The sequence below is a fragment of the Periplaneta americana genome, chromosome 6, assembly GCF_040183065.1.
Source record: "Periplaneta americana isolate PAMFEO1 chromosome 6, P.americana_PAMFEO1_priV1, whole genome shotgun sequence".
In the NCBI taxonomy this organism is placed as follows: domain Eukaryota; kingdom Metazoa; phylum Arthropoda; class Insecta; order Blattodea; family Blattidae; genus Periplaneta; species Periplaneta americana.
Window position 1 is genome coordinate 155,102,945 of NC_091122.1, and position 25,873 is coordinate 155,128,817.

A 25,873-nucleotide genomic window follows, 5' to 3' on the forward strand; every position below is an offset into this window, starting at 1 on the left:
CGTATTTGCTTGGTTTCCGCACAAACCCAATCCGCGGAAAGTCTAAAATTCCACATTCATTATTCCCAACGTAACACACATAACAATTTCCCTCTTCTTACCGCTTAAGCGCGACATTCATTTTACTGCTTTAGGCTTTTAACATATTATTTTTAGAGACGTTCAGTATAGCAATAATTATAAATTGGAAACTTACCACTGCAATTTCACCTAAATTGCACTGTTAATTATTGTTTTTAAATATTTGCAAAAATTAAGTAAACTCTACAACTCCACTAAAGTTACTGCATTCGTGATGCATGTAACATCAAGGAAGCCGTTTGTTTTAAGTTCGAATTTATAGACTGGGGGAAAAAAAAAGACAGACGTATATCACGGCCTGCTGGAGTATAGTAAACACAGAAAACATTTTAAAGCAACAATGTTGAAGATAGATATTTTTGTTTTGCAAATTTGCCGTCATTGAACAGAAACCAAGATGGAGATTTCATTGCAACTAATTAGAAATTCCTCTTTCAGGTATGTAATAAACGATCTTCGCACAAAATATTGTACTATACACGAGCGGTATGTTTTCTTTCAATTCTCGGAAATTAAAAAAGCTTAACTACGTTTCGCTTTTTCAAACTTTTCCTCAAACATGAAAACTTCAACATACCGCTCTTGTAACGCATATTACTATTACATATTTACTCCACATTACAAATTAGGCCTATGGCTTGATATTACATAAATCTACATATTTAGGGGTTTTATTCATTTTTACTTCTCTAAAAGGAAAAAAAAAAAACTTCTATTAGGGAAGTTTACAATTTGAAATATACAGATTTAAAAAGCCTTTTTACCTACCCAAGAAAATATATATTTCGGCACGAAACATAACATCCTTAGTTCCAGGCAAACAATAGTTTGTAAATGCCTATAGTTTGAGGTTTTAGTAGGTACTTCGTTCCTTACAGGGAGCAGCTAAAATAAATGCATGTGTCCCACATCTCCTCTTATTTTCTCCTAATCCAGTAAAGCGAAACAGTGCTTGCAGTACTGTTGTGTCATTCATTTCACTCAGTTCTCTAGTTTTAGTACTTACAGTATAAAGTGCAAGTGAGTTTATCTACTACTTTTAACTAACTAAAATGGCCCCTGTATCTTCAATCCTAACGACAAAAATAAAATCATGGATTGCGATGGACGAAGGTTTCACTACAGATGGAAAAATTGCAATATGTCAAGTATGCGGTAAAAAAGTCGGGTGCTCTATGAAAACACAACTGGAGAGTCTTACGTATCCTATACTTGCCACATATTGATATTAAATATTTTCATGATTTTACATATTTTGATACATATTCAGCTTATTTTTCTTACATAAATATGTACATATTTCACACCGTGATATTACATAAAAATCCGGTCCCTAACCATAACTTCCTAGTTATCGTATTTAAGAAAGTATGAGTGGTCAGTTTCAATGATATCGGCACATCTATTATAGCGAGTAGGTTTAGCGAAAAACTACGATCTTTTATTTGCTGCACGGAGTATTGAAACAGATGCGAAATATGCAAAAACCGATTTAGGAATAACGGAAAAGTGCACTTGAATTTCCGTCTGTCTATGGATAATATTCTCGCCTGAAAAAATAAAAATAATCAACCTGTTGTCTGGACGCAGTGCTTGGAAACTAACACGGTATCAAAACGAGTTCTGACAACGAGATTCAGAGGCGCTGACATGTAACGAATCCTCTGTGCATTGAAAACAAATGTAACGCAGTGTTCAATAGGACCGATGGGCAAGGTTCTGTCATTCTGACCAAAAGCAGGAATGCATAGAGAGGGTTCGTTTTCAGCCTTTCATCCCTTTATAACATGTGGAGGAAAGAAAAACAATGAGAAAGAGAGGAATAACGAGCAAATGAAATTAACGAATAAAGATACAAATTAAAGCTAAATGAACAAGAGGGAAAATTAAATAGGTTACAAAATAAAAGAGAAAACAAAAGGAAAACGAGGTAATGAGCGGGAAAGAGAGATAATGAGAAGGAAAGAGTTAATGGGCGGGAAAGCGAGATTGTGAGAGGGAAAGCAGTATAATGAATGAAAAAGCGAGATAATGAAAGGGAGAGCGAAATAATGAAAGGGAGAGCGAGATGAGCGGTAAAGCGAGATAATATAAGGAAAAGAGATATTAGAGGGAAAGCGAGATAATAATAGAAAAAGAAATAACGAAATGAAGGCGAGATAATGAACAAAAAGTGAACGAACAAAAGCAAATATAAATGACAGAAGAAAACCGAAATAGCAAAAGAAAATCGAGATAGCAAAAGAAAATCGAGATAACAAAAGAAAAGCGAAATAACAAAAGAAAAGCGAGGTAGCAAAAGAAAAGCGAGATAACAAAAGAGAAGCGAGATAACAAAAGACAAGCGAGATAACAAAAGACAAGCGAGATAACAAAAGAGAGGCTAGATAAAAAAAAGACAGCGAGATAACAAAAGAGAAGCGAAATAACAAAAGAAAAGCGAGATAACAAAAGACAGCGAGATAACAAAAGACAGCGAGATAACAAGACACAGCGAGATAACAAGACACAGCGAGATAACAAGACACAGCGAGATAACAAGACACAGCGAGATAACAAAAGAGATGCGAGATAACAAAAGACAAGCGAGCTAACGAAAGACAGGCGAGATAACGAAAGAAAAGTGAGATATCGAAAAAATTTATATAATGAAAGAAAAGTGAGCTATCAAAAAGAAAGTGATATAACAAAAGAAAAGTGAGCTAACAAAATAAAAGTGACGTAACAAATGGAAAGTGCGTAAGCAAAAGAAAAAAATAAGTTAACAAAATAAAAATGAGTTAACAAGAGAAAAGAGTTAAGAAGATTAATGAAAAGCGGGTTAAATAAAGGAATGCGGGTGACAAAATAAAAGAGAGAATAACAAATAAAGAGAAGGTAATAGAAAAAAGAGGAGATATCACAGAAGAAAAATATAACAAAAGTAAAAACTGAAAATGTTAATAAAGAAGAGGCATTCGGAAAATTGACGATAAAAAGAATATGGTAAAGAAAAGCAGCTGAATCAAACAAAAGGAAGTTAAAGAAAATAAGGACAAAGATACCACATAAAAGAAAGGAAGGGATATGAAAAGAAAGAAAATGGTAGTAATAATTGAAAGAAAGAATGAAGTGAAAGTAACCTACAATGGTTGCATTAGTGAATCTGAGAGAAGGTGAGGAAGGAAGGAACGGACGAGTGAGTGAGTGAGTGAGTGAGTGAGTGAGTGAGTGAGTAAGTGAGTGACTGAGTGAGTGAGTGAGTGAGTGAGTGAGTGAGTGAGTGAGTGAAACGAACCAATGAATTAATGAATGAACCAATGAATGGATGGGAAAAGAGAACAGAACATCATGGAAAAAATGCTATTTCTGCAGAGGACAGGCAGTTATGCCACTATTGCTCCGAGATGCGATATGGGAACCATGGAGATCGCCCGCGCCCATCATGCCAATCAATGGCTGTCACACGACACAAAAGGATTTTACTTTTTCAAATAAATGAAAGCCGTTGAATAGTGCCACATTATTTACAGTGAAGAATACTTCGCCAAAATGACGACAATACAACTCGCAAACAATAGAGATGCTGATGTCAATTTGTGTCTGGAATATCAAAAGTCAGCGGGACACTTGGTCCACGGATCTGCGTGGAATACGCAATAGCAAGCTAATATACTGACAAAGAGTGCTGTACGGCTCATTTCCTGCTGCTTACCTGTGCGGCACATTCGAGTGTTTTCTACAATTTTACGAAGACGAGGTCTACAGTTACGTATATGGGAGACTAAAACCAACCAATGCACTATGGATATACAGTGTTAAAAAAAAGTATCCAATATTTTAGGAGGTAATAGTACACATCAAAACAAGAAAAAAAGTCTAATAAACATGGGTCCTACAACACATACTTTCTGAGATCTGAACACTTGTTCATAGGAGGTACTCAATGTGGCTCAATTTATGACAATGCATTCCTCTGCCCTACAATACAGCAGACTACCAGATAATCATACCGTAGTTGATACCCCTGGCATGAAATACTGCTACGTAGCAAGGAATGCTGAAAAGAAAATCTGGTTGTGGATATGAGCGGGGTTCAGCAGAGATGGTGTTGTGCATTTTCGTAATCAGCATGTGTGGGCTGATGAAAATTCCCATGCAGTTGAAGAAACAAGGCATCAGCACCGATTCTCAATCTCAATCAACGTATGAGCAGGCGTTCTTGGCGATAGATTAAGGGCCATACGTGCTACCACAGAGATTAAATGGGGCTCGTTATCAGAATTTTCTAATTAATGTATTGCCTACCTTGTCAACAAAGACTACAGGTGTGGTTCATGCATGATGGCACACCAGCACATTTTTTCCGCAATGAGCGTGAACACCTGACGCTGAAATTTCAGGACCGCTGGATTGATTGGGGAGGCCCCACATTTTGGCCTGCTCGTTCCTCAAATCTAAATCCCCCTAGACTTTTGGTTATCAAGAACAACCAGGTCAGTTTCAAAGAGTGCGTGTTTCCTTACGAAGAAGGGCAGAGGAATGCATTGCCATGAATGGATGTCACATTGAGCACCTCCTATGAACAAGTGTTCACATCTCAGAAAGTATGTGTTGTAGGACCCATGTTTATTAGACATTTTTTTCTTGTTTTGATGCATACTAGCACCTCCTAAAATATTGGATTTTTTTTCTTAACACCCTGTATAGGCCTATTCAAACAATAAGTCAACGTAGAATGGATATTATGTAGGCCTATGTGTATATGTATTTATTCACACTGAAAATGGGTAAATACCCGGTGGCAGTGGTAACTAATTACACTCAATAATGACAATTAATAATAAGCACAAACGCTCTTTCCTTAAACACATCCAAAACAACTGTTGTTCCATTTTCACTAAGGTCCAGTGGTCTTCAATCTCCTCAATCTTCCTTTAGGCTCAAAATTCATCATTCAGATTGTTCTTCTCAAAATTGTGAATGTCCCATATTAACCGAATCCTCAGAAGTTAAGTATTTAGGCATTACGATCGATCAACACTTACGATGGAACAAATATATTACATATTTATGCAATATATTACGTAAAACAATTTATATCTTTGTTATACTTCGGTCATATTTACCAATTAATATTTTACGTCTCATTTATTTAGCTTTATTTCAATCCATTCTCCAGTATGGAATTTTAGGGTGGGGAAATGCTTGTAATTTTAATCTCACTCCACTAATACTTATTCAGAAAAGAATAATTAAAATATGCCTTAATAAACCAATTGATTACTCATCCGAGCTTTTGTTTACTGATTTTAATGTTTTGAAAATTAAACAGATTTATTATATTGCCTTATTAATCTTCATACATAAAAACCGTAATAAATTCAAATTGTATCATCATAAATATGGAACTAAAAGATCCTATTTTATACGACTAGAGGAACCAAAGTGTTTCACAAGCACAGCTCTGAGCCATGGTACCTACTTTGGTCCAAGGTTATACAATAAAATAATTGATAAATACCCAAATTTGGAAAATTTTAGTATCAGGAATTTCAAAAATAGCGTTAGGAATTTAATTTTTAAAGAATATATATTGATTTAATATGTATATGTATTTGTATGACTTAAATTGTTAAAATTGAAATTGTATTTTTAAATTTAATTTATTCCTGTAATTTTTTTTCTTGACCCTGTTTGTGTCAAAAAATTATCTTTGTGTTTATCTTTGTGTTTAGATATCTCCCTGAGCACGATTTTTTTACTCCTTCAGAGAAGAACTAAGACTGTATTTCTGTCAATGTTATTTTATTAACAATAAACAATAAACAATAATAAATACAATTAGTAATAAATTAATAATAATAGTATTAGTAATAATAATAATAATAATAATAATAATAATAATAAAATAACAGATATGAGATTAACAAGAGCATCCTAAATTAAATGAAGCGCGATCACTAACTTTACACATTTACAGTTTCGATCTGTCTTTGTGCAATTTTAAAGTGTGTTCGTACAAAAATTAATATTTTTAATTATTTTTGACAATTCTTTTTGCTGCAATTTTAAAGCAATTTCATATATCTCTCTGTAAGTTGTTAGGTTAATGTGGATATGAATTAAGTAGTCTATTTCATGTTCTCACCGCTGTCGCATGCCTGGCCTGTGTCTGATACCGGTAGAATTTTTCCATCCCTTAATAAGCGACCACTCCCTGATTTTTGTACCTGAAGTAAATGCATACCGATGTGTAGGTGCCTGTTCCTATCTCTGGTATATTTATGACTGTTTTAGCAGAGATAGGACTTCCCATTGGAAGAGGAAAGAACAGCCTAGGAGACAAACATTTACACCGGGAATGAATAACATTATTCTTAACCCCGCCAAAATTTTGTTGCCACCGTTACACATTAAATAAGGTCTTATGAAGCAGTTTGTAAGAGCTTTGGACAAGAATAGACCGTGTTTTAAATACCTGTGTGATAAATTTCCCTTACTCAGTTATAAAGTCAAGTCTGGAATGTTTGTAGGCTCCCAGATACATGCATTAATGTTAGACAATTATTTTGACGCTGTTATGTGTGATTCAGAAAAGAATGCTTGGGATAGCTTCAAAATGGTTGTAAATAATTTCTTAAGCAACTATAAAGACTCCAACTACAAAGAAATGGTTGAAACCATGTTGGATAACTCTCTCGGAAATTGCTTACTTAAAAGCACAATAGTACTGTTATTTTCTAACTGTAAACCAGATAGCGTAGGGAAAATCTTTGCACAAACACTTCAGAAAGGGACAGTGACCTGATCAACCTCTATTGAAAGTTGAAACACAATGCGAAACCCTTATGAAGTTTTATGGTTTTCCAAGAAAATCTCCACCTTGCTGTCAGTTCATCTTCCTAGCATATGAAACACATACTTTTCTGGGATTCGTTCCCCTCATTCCTTATAAAATAGCCATGTCTACACTGTGTGCAAGTAAGAGCGTAACTATCTTCTTTTTCTACAATCTGGTAATTCGGATTACAATAGGGGCCAGTCTTCTGTTTCGACCGCTGTACTTTGGCAGGTGCTTGCAGTTTCTGTACTGAGCTTGTACATGACGATTGTGTGTTTAGTTTGATAAAGGAAAAAAATCAGTTTTCTGTGGTCTATGAGATGTGTAAACTCCATTATGTCATACGAAGATTTGAGAGGTAAACTCGGTGAAACGTTTGGATTTAAATTGAACAATCGTGGAGAAGTGCTTGACAGAAAAAAAGTTTTTTCGTGTTTAGTGATGCAGGAAACATCGTTACTAAACGTAGAGCGGCACTTAATTCGGAGCATGTGAATGCACTCACATGTTTAAAATAATGGATGAAGCAGTATTAACTAGGTGAGTCTTCATACTTTTTGTTATTTAAGTTTGTCTCAAAAATTCCCGGAGAAATTGACACGATAAATTATAAGCTCATAATAAATATGTTAGTAAGTAATTAAAATAGTTGTTTTGTAATATAACGATACAATATACAGGGTGTTTCCGAGGTGGTGTTACAAACTTTCAGGGATTATGGTGAAGGGCACATGTATCAATTTGAGATAAGGAACTATGAAATGACTAAGTCGAAAGTTATAAGCAAAAATAGTTGTGTGGAAATGGAATTGTAATTTGGCATCACGTGCCCTCCTTCCTTTAACCTTTGGAACAGTCCTGGAAAGATGGTATGGGCCGGATGTCTCCTACGTGGGTACCTGACCCGATACAGTCTGTGACCTTGTCTACTGTTACCATTGGCTCATCCGTATTCGAAAATCAGGTCTGCTTATTTCGCTCTCGTGTACTCCTCCATTTCACTATGACTAATCAACTGGACACTGCAACTTGTACACATACACTGCTGTCTACAGACGTGCATATCAGGACCGACCATGTCCGTTACACATTACGCTATCTGCATTGCTTTAATGTAGTTTCCTGTCCCCATCCCTCAGACAGCGCATTGAATGGAATACTGTAAGTAGACAACGCAAACAACGTCAGATGAATACAGTATGTGTAAGATGTACAGATAAATACACATAAATAAGGTGTACAGAGGAATAAAATTATTTCATTTCCACACAACTATTTTTGCTTGTAACTTTCGACTCGGTCATTTCCGGACCAGGGTTCCTGACCTCAAATTGATACATGTGCCTTTCGCCATCATCCCTGAAAGTTTGTAACATCACCTCGGAAACACTCTGTATACAGATATACAACATTTAATACTTATGCTTATCACCGGACACAAGTTAAATCTATACTAATAATAAATCTGGAGCCGAAATTTTTCTGGTAATTTTCGATTTTCCAAAAGTAATTGGTCCTAACATATATAATTAACCACCCTGAAACCGAAAATCGCTTTTTTGAAATTTTTGTTTGTATGTCTGTCTGTCTGTATGTTTGTTACCTTTTCACACAATAATGGCTGAACGGATTTCGATGAAAATTGGAATATAAATTAAGTTCGTTGTAACTTAGATTTTAGGCTACATGGCATTCAAAATACATTATTTAAAAGGGGGGTTATAAGGGGGTCTGAATTAAATAAATCGAAATATCTCGCTTATTATTGATTTTTGTGAAAAATGTTACATAACAAAAGTTTCTTTAAACATAATTTGCGATAAGTTTTATTCTTTGAAAAAATTTTATAGGACTGATATTTAATGAGATAAATGAGTTTTAAAATTAAAATAACTGTCATCTAAGGCCGTGTAATGAATTAAAAAACAAATGACTTCGTCTATAAGGGACCTTGGGCAGCAACAATCGAAAGCTATGAAAGATAGCCTACAGAGAATGTTTCTGTGTTTGTATGAAGTAATATCGGAAGCTAAATTAACCGATTTGTATAATTAATTATTATTTCACCATTGGAAAGTGTAGTTTCTCTAGATGGACATAATGCTATAATGTTATTACAGTAACTTCTGATATAATATAATATAATATATAATATTATATAATATAATTTAAGTTATTTGAAGGGTTCAGAACCATAGTGGGCCAGCGCCATTTACTGAATACGTAGAAAACAAGGGTTAAAATTAAGTTATTCCCATAATTCAATGGAAACCTATAACAAGTAAAATAAAATATACACATTAAATCTAAATGATGTCAACCTTCATTAAACTATTGTTGCATGTAATAAAAATTAAGAAACATGTTAAAGGAATTGTCATTGCACCAAATGAGTGTCTCTGGACCAAAATGATCGCATTTTAATTATTAGGATGCAATTTAAATTAAGTAACATATTAAACGATTTATCCTTCTATCAAACACGAATATTCCCTGGATCAAATGTCCTATTTTAATTATGTACGGTAATTACTTTATATTTATTTCTAACGGGTGCAGCGAAGCGCACGGGTACGGCTAGTTTAACAATAATTGTGTATTTCAGTATATTAAAACATTTTTTCAACTCGATTAATCTATCGATTAATCGATTAAATTAAAATATTTAATCGATAAAATATTGTGATCGATCGACAGCACTAATTAAAAGGCAAAAGCTTTTCTTCATTGAGTTGCGTTACAAACTGAACTGAAGGCTCCTCGTTCCCTGTACTTTTTCATTCAGACGTTAGACGGGACAGCCAGGTAATCGCATAAGCTGCGTTTTGCACGGGGAGGCCCGCATATTTCACAGTACATAATCATGTTTCCTTCATAGCCGTCCGCCTGCTCGCTCGCGCCGTGCACGGTGGTTATAATTATTAATGGAGAGCGGGGAGAGTGTCGTGAGAGTAATGAATACTCTCAGTTTCCAGCGCCACGTAATAATTAATTGCACAGCCTTGCCTCTCATCAGTAAACGCACTCTAACCTTCAATTTAGTTTATCGACTTTGAGGTTAACAGATGGGTTTCCGGAGCCACAGCTTCCCCGATCGGAAAGCTCATACAGAGCGCGACAAAACCTGGGAGGATACCTCTGCTACTTTGTCCATAATATGGTTCACAATAAACCGGGAACGAAAACGAGAACGAGAACGAGAACGAGAACGAAAATAATGTTAAAATAAACCAATTTGGATTTAGAAAAAACTATAGTACAAAGAATGCTATTTTCAATATTATTAAAAAAATTATTAAGGTACTTGATCAAGGTTTTAAGTGTGTTGGTATATTTTTGGATGTAAGAAAAGCTTTTGTATGTATGTATGTATGTATGTATGTATGTATTCACACTGCAATGGGTATATACCAGGTGGCAGTGGTAACTAATTACACTCAATAAAGGCAATAATAAACACAATTAATAAAAAATACAATTAATAATAATACTAATAATTAATACTAACAATAATTAATAATAATAATAACAATAATAACAGGGAACATCCAAAATTAAATGAAGCACGATCAGTTAAAATAACATTTAAAGTAAATCAAATTTGTACCTTAAACCTATATTCGAACTAAAACCCACGAGTATGATATGTTCATATCTGCACAAGTACCTTTCAACACTACACTCATTTCGCTGTCAACTCACTCACTGCACTGGAACTACGACACATTTCACTGGTTCTGTCCTGATTTCACTAACACTTCAAAAACACTTCACTGTTCAAATACTTTGCACTGCAACTATAAACTATAAAGCTTCACTGACAGGAACACGTATCACTTACTCAACACACTTCACTGACACAACACACTTCACTGACACAACACACTTCACTGACACAACATAATTCTTCACTGATAGAACACTTCAATAACAAAATATCAATTACGCCCTTTAAATACTTTTGAGCTAATGCGTAACAACAGACACCATCGTGCCCGTACAGCAATTGCCAACCTGCTAAGAAACAGAGGATGGAAGTACAGAAGGAGATTCATTGTGTGTCTGAAGACGATTCTCATAGAAGAGTCGATATAATTGTCATCAATAGAAGAACCCAGAAAGCGATGGTCTTAGACCCTACGATTTGCTTTGAACGAGACACAAATCAAGCATTGCAGATAAATGATGACAAGCGGCTAAATATGTACCTTGTCTTCCATACCTCAGTGAAAAATATGGCATTTCGCTTTACAACTGGGATGTTGCAGGCTTACTATTTGGAGCGAGGGGTTGTTTACAAAAATGTACATGTAATATCCTTAAATCCTTTCAAATTCCCTTTTATGAGGTTCAGAAGATTGTAATACAAATTCTGAAGGCCTCTCTTCAAATTCTACACTACCATCTATATGTTAACACGTAAATTTTTGTTTTAATGTACAAATCAAATCATTATTTTGCTCGTTTCATTTCCATATACAGTATCTTTTATGTTTGTCAATTCTGGATCCCAGTGGTCAACCTCACTTGAGGACGGATGATTTGAAATAAATCTTAGTAATATTATATAATTAAATTGTGTTGGAATTAAAAATAATGCTTTTAATTTATTAAAATCTTATTTAAATGATAGAGTTCAAGCTACTAAAATTGATAATGAATTAAGTGAATTTATTAAAATTAAAATAGGTGTTTCGCAAGGAACAGTCCTTGGACAGATTTTATTTTTAATATATATTAATGACCTTTTAATGATAGACCTTAAAGAATATGAAGGTAATTTATATTCGTATGCTGATGATACTGTTTTACTTTTTAGTGTAAAAACTTGGACTGATGCTTATTATAATGCAAATTGCGGCTTAAAATTAAGAAAAAAATGGTTCGATTTAAATTCACTTGTAATTAATAAAGATAAAACAATAGCTATCCCATTTTTCTTTAAATAATGAAGGTAATAAACCAATTTCATCTAAACTACAAATTAAAATGCATTTTGTTGTTATCTCAATTATTTAATTTGTACCATAGTTGTTCATTTTAATGTGTTATTTTTGTATCATTGTGCTGGACTTTTATTGGCCAATAGCTGTTGTCCAGCACATAACTATCAATCAATAAATAAATAAATAAATAAATAAATAAATAATAATAATAATAATAATAATAATAATTATTATTATTATTATTATTATTATTATTATTATTATTATTATTATTTGATTACTGACTTATTCAAAGGTTATTTCATTCCGTTCATTAAACACATCTTAAGAAAACTATATATATTTTCCTAAATTCTTGTACTGACATTACATATATTCTTAGAGATTCTCTCAAGCGCCCGTCATTTTTTGTTTAAAAAGAATGTTCTATAGTTGCACTAATATTCCGATAAGACAGTCACAATAACACTACGTCGCACGTTCTTCATTGTGATATTCTGCACTCGAATCGGGGCATATCGCACATATGCACTGTTGTATAGTAAACCGTTACGCCCTGTTAAATGATCTGGAAACATAATATATCTGCTCCCAGAGCTGAGCGACGCCCATAAGAAGGCCATCTAGCGGCTGCTACACCCAGCCCCGGACCACGGACGGACGGACGGACAGAGGGACTCTTTACCCTTCAGTAGCTTTTCTCCATAGTAAAGCAGAAACACGTCAAAGAAACGCACTATGCAGCACAGTAAGAAGATCTCTGCTCAATGGATAACGTTCATTCCATATCACTAATATTACTAACAGTATCGTTAAGAAATTATAACTTACTAATTTTAAACTTCACGTGTAAAAGTCAGAGAAGAAGGATAACGTTCGGTTCCAAGAGATAGAAATGTAGTTTCTTCTCTCTCCGCTACAAATCAAATGAGTATTTATGTCTGTCCTGCGATTATACAGGCCTATATCAAGTCATTACCTTATTTTTGTTTTTCTATTTACAGACAGATGTAATCTGAAGAAAAAGTTGAAGTTGGAACAAGCAAGGTTTTCCACATAACTCATTGAACAAAGACGCAGAAAAATCACAGAGGCTAAAAGGAAATGGGAAATAGAAATTGGACAAGGGGGAAGAGACGAGTTCAAAGATTGAGAAGATTATGCGAAGTGAATGAACAACACGAGAAGAGGATGCCAAGTGAAAAGTGAAAAATATGAAAAGATGATTCAAACAGAATAATGAAAAATGTAAGAAAGTGCATAGAGAATAATGAAAAATATGAGAAGAGAATGCGGAGAGAAGAACAAAAAGTGTAGGAAACGGTTGCGAAGAGAAGAATAAAAAATTTGAAAAGAGAATGCGGAGGGAGGAACGAAAAGTGTGAAAACAGGTTGCAAGAGAAGAATGAAAAATATGAGAAGAGAATGCGAAGAGAAGAACGAAAAGTGTGAGAAAAGCTTGGAAAGAGAAAAATGCAAAATTTGAGATGACGATTCAAAGAGAATAATGAAAAATATAAGAGGATACAAAGAGGATAATGAAAAATACTGGAAGGAAATGCAAAGCGAAGAGTAAAAAATGAGACGAAGATGAAAAGAGAAGAACGAAAAGTGTGAGAAAAGGTTGCGACGAGAAGAATAAAAATATGAGAAGATAATGCGGAGAGTAGAACGAAAAATGTGACAAAGGGTTGCGAAGAGCAGAACCAAAAGCGTGAGAATAGTTTGCGAAGAGAAGAATGAAAAATATAAGAGAATGTGGAGAGAAGAATGAAAAGTATGAGAAAAGGTTGCGAAGAGAAGAATAAAAATATAAGAGAATGCGGGAAGAAGAAGAAGAAGAAGAAGAAGAAGAAGAAAGTGTGAGAAAAGGTTGTGATGAAAAGAATGAAAATGTGAGAAGATAATGCGGAGAGAAGAAAGTAAAGTGTGAAAGAAGTTGCGAAGAGAAGAATGAAAAATATGAGAAAATAATGCGGAGAGCAGAACGAAAAATGTGAGAAAAGGTTGCGAAGAGAAGAACAAAAATATGAGAAGAAAATGCGGGGAGAAGAAAGTAAAGTGTGAAAAAAGTTGCGAAGAGAAGAATGAAAAATATGAGAAGATAATGCGGAGAGTAGAACGAAAAATGTGAGAAAAGGTTGCGAAGAGAAGAACCAAAAGCATGAGGATAGTTTGCGAAGAGAAGAATGAAAGATAAGAGAATGTGGAGAGAAGACGAAAAGTATGAGGAAAGGTTGCGAAGAGAAGAATAAAAATATGAGAAGAGAATGCGGAGAGAAGAAGAAAAATGTGTGAGAAAAGGTTCTGATGAGAAGAATGAAAAATATGAGAAGAGAACGCGGAGAGAAGAACGAAAGAGAAGAATGAAATATATGAGAAGAGAACGAGGAGAGAAGAACGAAAAGTGTGAGAAAATGTTGCGAAAAGAAGAATGAAAAACATGAGACGAGAATGTGTAGAGAAGAACGAAAAGTGTGAGAAAATGTTGCGAAGAGAAGAATGAAAAACATGAGACGAGAATGTGTAGAGAAGAACGAAAAGTGTGAGAAAATGTTGCGTATAGAAGAATGAAAAACATGAGAAGAGAATGTGTAGAGAAGAACGAAAAGTGTGAGAAAATGTTGCGAAGAGAAGAATGAAAAACATGAGACGAGAATGTGTAGAGAAGAACGAAAAGTGTGAGAAAATGTTGCGTATGGAAGAATGAAAAACATGAGACGAGAATGTGTAGAGAAGAACAAAAAGTGTGAGAAAATGTTGCGAAGAGAAGAATGAAAAACATGAGACGAGAATGTGTAGAGAAGAACGAAAAGTGTGAGAAAATGTTGCGAAGAGAAGAATGAAAAACATGAGACGAGAATGTGTAGAGAAGAACGAAAAGTGTGAGAAAATGTTGCGTATAGAAGAATGAAAAACATGAGACGAGAATGTGTAGAGAAGAACGAAAAGTGTGAGAAAATGTTGCGAAGAGAAGAATGAAAAACATGAGACGATAATGTGTAGAGAAGAACGAAAAGTGTGAGAAAATGTTGCGTACAGAAGAATGAAAAACATGAGACGAGAATGTGTAGAGAAGAACGGAAAGTGTGAGAAAATGTTGCGTAGAGAAGAATGAAAAACATGAGACGAGAATATGTAGAGAAGAACGAAAAGTGTGAGAAAATGTTGCGTAGAGAAAAATGAAAAACATGAGACGAGAATGTGTAGAGAAGAACGAAAAATGTGAGAAAATGTTGCGAAAAGAAGAATGAAAAACATGAGACGAGAATGTGTAGAGAAGAACGAAAAGTCTGAGAAAATGTTGCGAAGGGAAGAATGACAAACATGAGACGAGAATGTGTAGAGAAGAACGAAAAGTATGAGAAAATGTTGCGAAGAGAAGAATGACAAACATGAGACGAGAATGTGTAGAGAAGAACGAAAAGTGTGACAAAAAACTGCGAAGAGAAAAATGAAAAATGTCTATATTTAGGCCTACTATTTCTTTACTGACTATCTAAAACTCTGCAATTCTCGCCTCTTAAAGTAAGTTTTCCATTAAATTAGATGACCCAGATTTTGAACGTTTTGTATGTTCTTCAACCCTCGGCTCATTAAACCGACGATTAAAATTAACAATTGAATGTGCGCCCCACTCTCGTTTGTTAGCCATGCATGTACGTCAGCTGCATTGTCTTTTTATCTTTGATGCCGAAGATCAAAAGCTCTTTAGGTGGACAAAAGCTGTAATCTTGAAATGAAATGCAAATGAAGAGGATGCGGCATTGTCTGACCCATAATCATCAAAATGGCGTCACTTCCTCAGTGCTGGGGGCGGCTTGTGTTGGGCATGAAGTAGCAATCATTTACTTAGAAACGAGCTTCTCATATGAGGCAATTTCGCCATGACAGAATCTTCATTTTATTCGCGTTTTAAATATAGTTGTCTAGTGCAAATTTCGAAAGGAATTCTTAGTTTAACATCTTATTGTTCGACATATTCATAATGATTCTACAGGGAGATTCTTATATAAATAAATTTGATAAATTAGTTAAAAAATGGAAACTATAACACGGATTCGTTTCAAATCTCTTTTAAAATAAAGCGCACCTAATGTCACCATATGTATACTATGGACAGATTACAATAGCAGTCCGCCAACAATTTAAAAAAATCAGTGACAATAAAGATGGTGTATTTCATTTAAGAACGTGTGTTTACCTTGCGTTCTTATTATATAGGTAACAACATCTTTTCTTGAAACCCAACGACGCATGGTTCAGAACGAAGTTTGGATGATGAGAGAATTAGACATTTGAGGTATTATCACAGTGTAGTATATACACTCACGAAGCTCAATACGTAGGGAATCTGCGGCCATAGATAGTTGCTAACCAATAGGATCGCTACTATCGCCTCATTACAGACAATGCGAAATAGTACCGGCACAGTCTATTGTTCCTAGTACCCTCAACAACTCAAGCTTCGTGACTGTACATACTAGACAGTGGTATTATCTTGCGGTTACCTGTAGATTTTTCCCTCCAGATTTATCTGTCAGATGTGTGATTTAGGACTTCATGGTGATCAACATGATGCGAGGTTTTTGGATATATTCACCGTGTCCTAGGCCTACGTGTAGAGCAGGGTTGTCCAAACGCCTATAGAACCACGAGATATTGCACGTCAAGCATGCTCTGCTAAGGTCAATAAATTTCCATATAAAATAGGAAAAACGACCTTAAAGAATATGCGCTGCGGGTTGCTTACGCCAGGGGTTACCTCGTACGAGTTACAATTGGACATCTATGGTGTAGACACTATCAACGTTTCGAAGCTTAAGAATAAAACTATTTTAGTTTCACAAATAATGCAGGCTACCATATCGAAATTTTAGCAGACTAAATAAGTCGTCTGTACTATTATTATTATTATTATTATTATTATTATTATTATTATTATTATTATTATTATTATAGGAAGAAAAAAGAACATTTCCGAATTCTAAATGAGGCAGTAGAGCAAGTGGACAGCTTCAAATACTTGGGTGTATTATAAGCAGTAACATGAGCTGCTGCTAGGAAGTCAAAAGGAGGATAGCAATGCCCAAGAAAGCTTTTAATAGAGAAAGGAGCATTTTCTACGGACCTCTGGAGAAATAACTAAGGAAAGACTAGTGAAGTGCTTTGTATGAAATGTGGCAGGGATAGAAACATGGACATTACGACGAAGTGAAGAGAAACGAATGGAAGCATTTGAAATGTGGATACGGAGAAGAATGGAACGTGTGAAGTGTACAGACAGAATAAGAAATCAAGCTGTGTTGGAAAGAGTGGATGATGCTGAAACTGATCAGGAAGAGGAAAAGGAATTGGTTGGTCACTGGTTGAGAAGAAACTGCCTACTGAAGGATGCACTGGAAGGAATGATGAACGGGAGAAGAGTTCGGGGTAGAAGAAGATATCAGATGATAGACAATATTAAGATACGTGGATCATATGAGGAAACGAAAAGGAAGGCAGAAAATAGAAAAGATTGGAGAAAGTTGGGTTTGCAGTGAAAGACCTGCCCTTGGGCAGAAAACTAAATGGATTATTATTATTATTATTATTATTATTATTATTATTATTATTATTATTATTATCATGAGAAATCACCGGTACAATGTGTATCGTTATACATGTTTATTTTCCATAAAATTAATAAATATCATATTGTTCGCGTTTCCCATTGACAAAGAAACGATTGTACAATGTACAACAAATCAAATGGTAATATAGTCACTGTGACAGCCAGAATTACTTTCATTCCAACGCAGTACAGCGCCCCTACATATTATGTCCTTGTTTACAATCTTATTTTGGGTGAAGGTTAAAGTTTTTGGCACATGCGTGGAATTCGAGGGATGACAACATCGACGGAACTGTAACTTTCTTCAAATTTTGTTTGACGTCACGCAGCGAAACATCAATTTGCTTTTCGACCTTGTGATGGCCACGTAAAACTTCAATAGCGTTGAAGATTATTATTATTATTATTATTATTATTATTATTATTATTATTATTATTATTATTATCATTATTCAGTCTGCTGTCAAAAAATCTGAAAGTTAGAATTTATAAAACAGTTATATTACCGGTTGTTCTTTATGGTTGTGAAACTTGGACTCTCAATTTGAGAGAGGAACATAGGTTAAGGGTGTTTGAGAATAAGGTGCTTAGGAAAATATTTGGGGCTAAGAGGGATGAAGTTACAGGAGAATGGAGAAAGTTACACAACACAGAACTACACGCATCGTATTCTTCACCTGACATAAATAGGAACATTAAATCCAGACGTTTGAGATGGACAGGGCATGTAGCACGTATGGGCGAATCCAGAAATACATATAGAGTGTTAGTTCGGAGGCCGGAGGGAAAAAGACCTTTGGGGAGGCCGAGATGTAGACGGTAAGATAATATTAAAATGGATTTGAGGGAGGTGGGATATGATGATAGAGACTGGATTAATCTTGCTGAGGATAGGGACTAATGGCGGGCTTATGTGAGGGCGGCAATGAACCTCCGGATTCCTTAAAAGCCAGTAAGTATTTTTATTATTATTATTATTATATTATTATTATTATTATTATTATTACAATAAACAAAATCATAAACACAAACATAACCATCATTTAACAATAAGTTTTAAGCTTAATATTATGTTTTCGCAGTTCAAATTTTCCAGGATGTGCTCCTTTTCTTACGTAATGGCGTAAAACCAAGAAATGGTATAGAGAATTTTTACCACTTATGTTTCTGTTATTTTTTAATATTCAAGTTTCGATCTCAAAGTGGAGCGTAGCTTGCACTTTGATGTTATGTAGGCCTATTCTTAATTTTACACTCGCTAGCATCTATCTACCTGTCTTTCAATTACTCAATTTGATTCATTCATTCATTCATAGTTTTCTGCCCAAGGGTAGGTCGTTCACTGCAAACCCAGCATTTCACAATCTATCCTATTTTTCGCCTTCCTCTTACTCTCCACATACGATCCATGTATCTTAATGTCTTCTATCATCTTCTTCTGCCCCAAACTTTTCTCCCGTTCGCCATTCCTTTCAGTGCATCCTTCAGTAGACAGTTTCTTCTCGCAGTCACTCAGCCATTTAGTTTCTCTTTCTGAACAGTTTCAGTAGGCCTACTATTCTTTCTTCATCCACTCTTTCTAGCACAGCTAAATGTTACTTTTTGCACGATTTTGCGTTTTCTCGTCGTTATAGCCACGAATTAAATTCGATTTTACTGAATTAAGAGTTGCCAATCTAAATAAATATGTTGAAATATTACAAATAACTGCTCTAGTGTTGTAATGAAAACCACTGCCTTCTATGTATGCTACAATGCATGTAAAATTTATACGCAAAAAGCAGTTAATTAATATATATTATAGGAAACAGATCACTGCATTTGAACTGTACTGAACTTTATTTAAACAATTCAAACTTCACTTAACAAAAATAAATCAAAATTATTCCAATTGAAACGAAATATTACAAGTACTTGAATCATTTTTACTCCACACTAAAGTCCATGGTAAAGTTTGTACGTTGGCCAAACTTTAACATCAGTCAGCTCTTCATTGTGTAACGTACGTAGGCCTAATGTATATTAAACAATTCAAACATAACTTGACAAAAAGAAATAAACATTGTTCCAATTGAACACGAAATATTACAAGTATCTGAATCATTTTACTCCTTCACATTGAGGTTGATGGTGAAGTTTATACGTTGGTCAGACTGCTAACATGTCAGCTGTTCGTACTGTACGTTCTGTATATTAAGATTTTTGAATATATTATTTTCAAAATATAGGCCTTCTATCGTGCAAAAAATACTGTACAATACACGTTTGTGAAGTGCATTACAAAATTCCGGAAAATCAAAAACTCACTCCGCTCGTTTTTCAAACTTTTCCTAGGTTTTGTAAAAAAAAAACATTTCCCAACCTTGTACCGTAATATACTATGTCTGAGCATTACACACGCTCCATTCTTCTCCATATCCACATTTCACACGCTTTCCAATCGTTTCTCTTCAATTCGTCGTAATGTCCATGTTTCTGCCCCACATAATGCCACAAACCATATCATATCACTTCACTGGTCGCGTTCTTACTTCTTCTTCCAAAAGGTCCGCAGAAGATCCTTCTTTTCCTATTACAAGAAATTAATAATTTCAAGGGAAAAATTGTTCCGGGGTCGGATACCGAACACGGGACCTTTGGCTGAGCGCGCCAACGCTCTACCGAATGTGCTACCCAGGAACTGTAACCGGCACCAACTCAATTTTTCCCTTTAAATCCACATATCTCAAGAGGCCTGACAAGACGCCAGAAGCCAAAACTAAGTGCACACAAACTCTGTGTGACTTGAATTATGGTTTTCTGTTAACGAACAGTGATGTACTGTATATTATGCAAATCTGGCTTTTAGGTATAGCTCCCTGCATAATATACATCACTATTCGTTAACATAAAACCACAATTCAAGTCACACAGAGTTTGTGTGCAAACATAGGTGACTTCGGCATCTTGTCAGCCCACTTGAGGTATGTGGATATAAAGGGAAAAAATTGAGTCGGTGTCGGTTACAGTTCCTGGGTAGCTCAATCGGTAGAGCGTTGGCACGCTCAGTCAAAGGTCTCGGGTTCGGTACCCGACCCCGGAACAAATTTTCTCTTGAAATTATTCAAGTCAGCTTCACAAAGAGCTAGGCCTATACCTGAAAGCCAGATTCGTATTATAAGAAATGTCTATTAATTTGAAAACATTATTCATGTGCTTCAGTCCCATGTAATTTGACTCGTAGATACTAAATACGAACAAAAGCCGTCCAACAGTTTAGCAGAAATCTCTATGCACGAACAAAAAGTTGGCATTACTAAAACCAATTCTTCAATATCACGAATGATAAAAATTTCGAAATATAATTTTTGTACCACCACAATACCTTTTCTCATACTTCACATATGGAAAGTAAAACTCGCAAGTTGGCGAATATATGAGACGCGTCCAGAAAGTAAGTTCTCTGGGGTCGTTTACAGAAAGAAAACACAATTCTCTGTTAAGATTTATTGCAATAGATACAGCAATTGTTGAGCTATTTCTCAACATATTCCCCGCCGGAATTGAAACATTTGTTATACCGTGGGATCAACAGAGAGATACAGACGGCTGTCAGAAACTGGTTTCGATCCCAGGCGACAGACTTCTACGACACGGGGATACAAAGTTGGCACGGTATGACAAATGTCTCAATTCCGGTGGGGAATATGTTGAAAAATAGCTCAACAATTTATTGTTGTAATTATCTGTTTCAATAAATCTTTCCATGAAATTGTGTTTTCTTTCTGCAAATGGCCCCAGGGACAGTTACTTTCTGGACGGCAATCGTAATAAATATCACCACAATTTGTCAAGATAGTCAACAAACGAACCAATTCCCGGAACTCACGAATACTTAACACTTGATTCGTCGCTCCAGTGTATTTTACTCACCGTTGCACTGATTTGAACTCCGGACGTTAATATACACAGACCATAACAACAAATACCAGCTCCCCCCTTTCAAAGTATTGATAATGCATTTTTCTGCAGCGAATCACAGTTTTAACAGCTTCGTATCGCTTCAATCATTTTTCACTCTGAATTGCACGCTGCTTTAAACCCATAGCAATAACAATGCCAGTATATCAATCACAGGCTGATGTTTATATTCATGTTTTTGCATTCCGTCATAAAAAAAATCTATTTACAGAACTGAGTAATTAAAAGTGTTTGTATCTGTCAGTAGAATAAAAACCTGTAATAAAATGCCAAGTATATCGTATAACTCTTTTCGTTCTCAAATAACAAACATCATCATTGTAATCTCTCTCTTTCTCTCTTTTACTTACACAGAGTGGAAGTAATAAGTGAAGTATACAGATTTTAACAGGTTAGTCCTTGGTTAGAGTACAACAAAAATTTTAATGTCATATTACTCCAAAACGAATACTTTTCCCAGAAAAAAAATGTTTCTCTAAATTTTCACACTTTTACTCGGTATACCGCTGTGAAGTAGTGGTTAGTATGTGACCGTGAAACGAGCGAGCCCGGGTTCAAATCCTCATTGGGACAAGTTACCTGGTTGAGGTTTTTTTCGGGGTTTTCCCTCAACCCGTTAACAACAAATGCTGGATAACTTTCGACGCTGGATCCTAGAATAATTTTTCTGACATTATCACCTTCATCTCACTCAGATGCTAGATAACCACAGCTTCATAAAGTATCGTGAAATGAATCAATTTAAAACACTTTAACTCTGTAAATACTATCCGTAAGTTTTGATTTTAATAATAATAATAATAATAATAATAATAATAATAATAATAATAATAATCAGAGACCGCAACTTTGGCAGAATGCCTTTTTAAATGTGTTAAATCTATCTTCATTTTGAAAGTAAATCTGTACGAATTATACCTTTGTGATTGAAACGTCACAGTTTTATGTTGCCCTTTTCTGCCTTTTTTTTTAAATATAAATACCTAATTTACAAAATAAATGCTTTTTTTGCCTTTATTTGATTATTTATCTACTATTTATTAATTTATTATTAAAAATTGCCTAAAGGTATATTTTAATTTATTTCTATAACCGCTACAATGAACGTGACTTCACCGAATGTATATTATTGTCTTTCAGTTAGTTCATATTCTCTTTTCAACAATGAGTGTTGCCGTGCAAAAATGTATAACAGTAAGCGTTTTAATTATCGCTTGTGTTTATTTGACAAGGCAGCAATGAGTGCGGGTCTAACGTTATTTTTATTGGTTATTTTTCTTTCAGTTTTCATTGCGACGTTCTTGTAGCTAGCTAAATATTTCATATTGCAACATATCAGTACAACCAAACACAAAAATGCACTTTTGCATCATCGAGTCGAAAATCACAATTTGCATTCCACTTATGTAAAGCTTTTCTTGCTGCCGAAATCCCTTTGTGGAAAGTGCAAGGTTGTGGGTGTAGTGCAAGGTTTTTGTAATTGCCTTTTATTGCGTATTTTAGCTATTTATGATGCCTTTTTGCCTGCCTATTTTAACTATTTATAATGCCTTTTTGCCTGCCTATTTTAATGATTCATAATGCCTAAACTTCCGGTCTCTGATAATAATAACAGTCATACCTAAATATAATTAAATTATTAAACTCAATCATGATTAAATTATTAAACTCGATCATGATTTATTCTCATCATTACAGAAAGTGCTAAGGAATGATAAATTTATCCTTTTGAAGCTTTTCAATAAAATTGAAGATTTTCTTGCAAATTAAATAAAAATAATTATCACGTATTGTTATTTGATGACAACAGGAAATCTGTCAACCTTACTCTAAAGACTACTGTGGGGAGCTTAAGAGAAAATCTCTGCGAGGTGTGTTTTAATTAGGTGCGGGGAGGTATTGATGAATGGAGCACCGCTCTTCCTAGAACTGACCAGAGATAAGATAAGTTGTTACGAGTTATGAGTCTCATGACACTAAATACATGACATCACTGTCACCACATGATCATGGATGAATATAATATAATAAGACGCGAAACTTACTGAGTTTCCCATAACACATGCTACCAGAATTTTAGGCGAACTATTGGGCATGGCTAAATATATAATAGGATGCGAAACTGCGGTAAGCACCATCTGGCAGTGGGGGGCTGAAATAAGATGATCAGCGCCCAACGTCGTAGGTGGTGAACATTAGAACTACGTGTTGGGTACATTACCCAGAGTTCTCTATTTATCCGTTCGAGATATTGCTCGAGGACTCGACGAGGAGCCAAGATGGCAGACAGAAACTTGATAATAAGTGAACATAAAGTGATATTACGTATGTGTATAAGCAGTGCATGTTAAACAGTGTTGTTTATGGACGTTGTAAAAATAGTGTTGTTGAATGTATTGTAAAGTAATATAATAAACTGAATTATCTAAGTAGTTCTTGCAGACTTTTCAATTGCGCTGTACAATAAATACCCAAAGAATACAATCCCAATTATCTAACCTTTTGCTTTATTTTTTTGTCTGTGTCTGGTTATATTTTAATTGGGTAGTGTAAAATAGATCGTATCTTTTATCTTCCTGTTGGCTCCGATAAGAATTTTCAGTAGAAGCTGCTGTGAGGAATAAAAATGTAAATGTTATATTTTAAATTGGGTTAGTTTTGAATATCGATCAGGGTGGGAGGGAATACTTTCTGCACAGTTTAACATTTTCGTCACCAGGTGCGCTGCTAAATGCACGGAGTAATTACTCTTTTCGCTACTTGGTGCGCTGCTACATGTAATAACGCCCCTCCCTCTAACAGGTGGCAGCAATATCATTTTCTACAACAGCGCCTCTAGTATGTTTTACGGGAAACCCGGTAAGTTTCGCATCCTATTATATATTCATCCATGTATTGGGTTTACATACCTCGCTTTATGTATTTTTCTGTGGAAACGAAATAAAATATTCCCGAAAAAAAAAAATTTCCAGAGTTTACCATCACTAACTGCAATGCTTAGCCTGTCATGCGCCACAGGCAGGAAAGAGTTAGTTATCTCATAATAACGATCTTGACTGACTGTTTAGAGATGGGTAAAAAATAACACAACAGTTATTTTGGAACTGTTCCGGTCTCGGAACTGTTGCAAAAATGAACAGTAGGTCGGAACCTCCTGTTCCGAAATAACAGTGTTCCGACTCCGAGCTGCTCACTTGCCTAGCTGTTGCGGGCTCGCAGTACCGCGTTGCACAAGGTATGTTCCGACTCCGAGATAACAGTCGGAACGTCGGAGCTTGTTCCGATGAACCAATGACAGCTGCGGTTACACTGTTCTCGTTGTTCTTTATGTTGTACTTGGAACTTCGTTGGATGAAGTTGGTACTTGAAACTCTCACGTGGTTGGAGGGGGGCGCATGGAAATTGAAATCCTTGCGGTGGCGCGAACTTTAATATCAACATTTGTAAGACTGGCCAATCATCTGTAATGTTATAGAAAGTATTTAATAATCTGTAATATTCATTCCCGCTTTATAGTTTATTTCACCATTAGTTGACTAATTCTGTTTTAGAAACATTCTACAAAGTCATAAAGTACGCATACTATTATTAATTCATTGATCAGCTGATTCTATACAAAGGTTAAAGTCGTAAATGGCAATGAGTGGTTTAGTTACAATGTCTGTATGTCGTTTGTTGAGGTTAAGTCTGACAAGCACAAGTTTTTGTGATATCTTCTCTGTTATCAAAGAACGACGAAAATGTTGTAGCATTATTTGTTGGAAACTACTCATATAAGTACTGATTTAGAGAGCGAGGTTTAATGCGAAGTTTAAATTACACTTTGGTAAAGATGCGATTCCAACATTTTACTAACCCACTGCGAGATTTCCAGGTTTCAGTACTGCCAATATATATCTTTTTTATTATTTATGAAATTGTAATATTTATTATTATTATTATTATTATTATTATTATTATTATTATAACTGTGCATTAAGAAAAGTAAAAATAAAAATTAATGATTTGTTTTTTTTATTATGTAATAGAGAGAACAGAAATTACATACCATATGTTTTAAATGTTATGTTATTTTTTTTTTTAGTTGGCTACCATGTCTTTATAACTTTATGTACGAAAACAAAGTGTTGAATTCTGTCCTTGTAGTCAACAGCTGTTTAATTACTAACATTAAGCTTTTGAGTTCTGTCCGCATGCACAGCAATTTTCCAAAATCGATTCGAATGTGCATTGCAGTGTCATCTATAGATAAGAATGTGTACTATGTCATGCCTATGAGTGCTCCAGTGTGATCTGCATGGTGAAGAGGGAGGGTACTGTACCGTTCGTTTGAACGACTCAACGACTCCGACTCATCACCACTGGTGACTGTTATTTAGGAACTGTTATTTGGAACATAGTATTTTTTCGGAACCGGAACCGTCGGAACTGTTCCGGGAAAAGAACAAC

At 35.0% G+C, this 25,873-nt stretch overlaps 1 protein-coding gene across 14 annotated transcripts in view; it reads right to left on the reverse strand.

The window, feature by feature from the left end:
* Positions 1-25,873, reverse strand: part of LOC138701955 (uncharacterized) — a 920,371-nt gene that overhangs the window by 445,938 nt on the left and 448,560 nt on the right. The window lies entirely within an intron of this gene.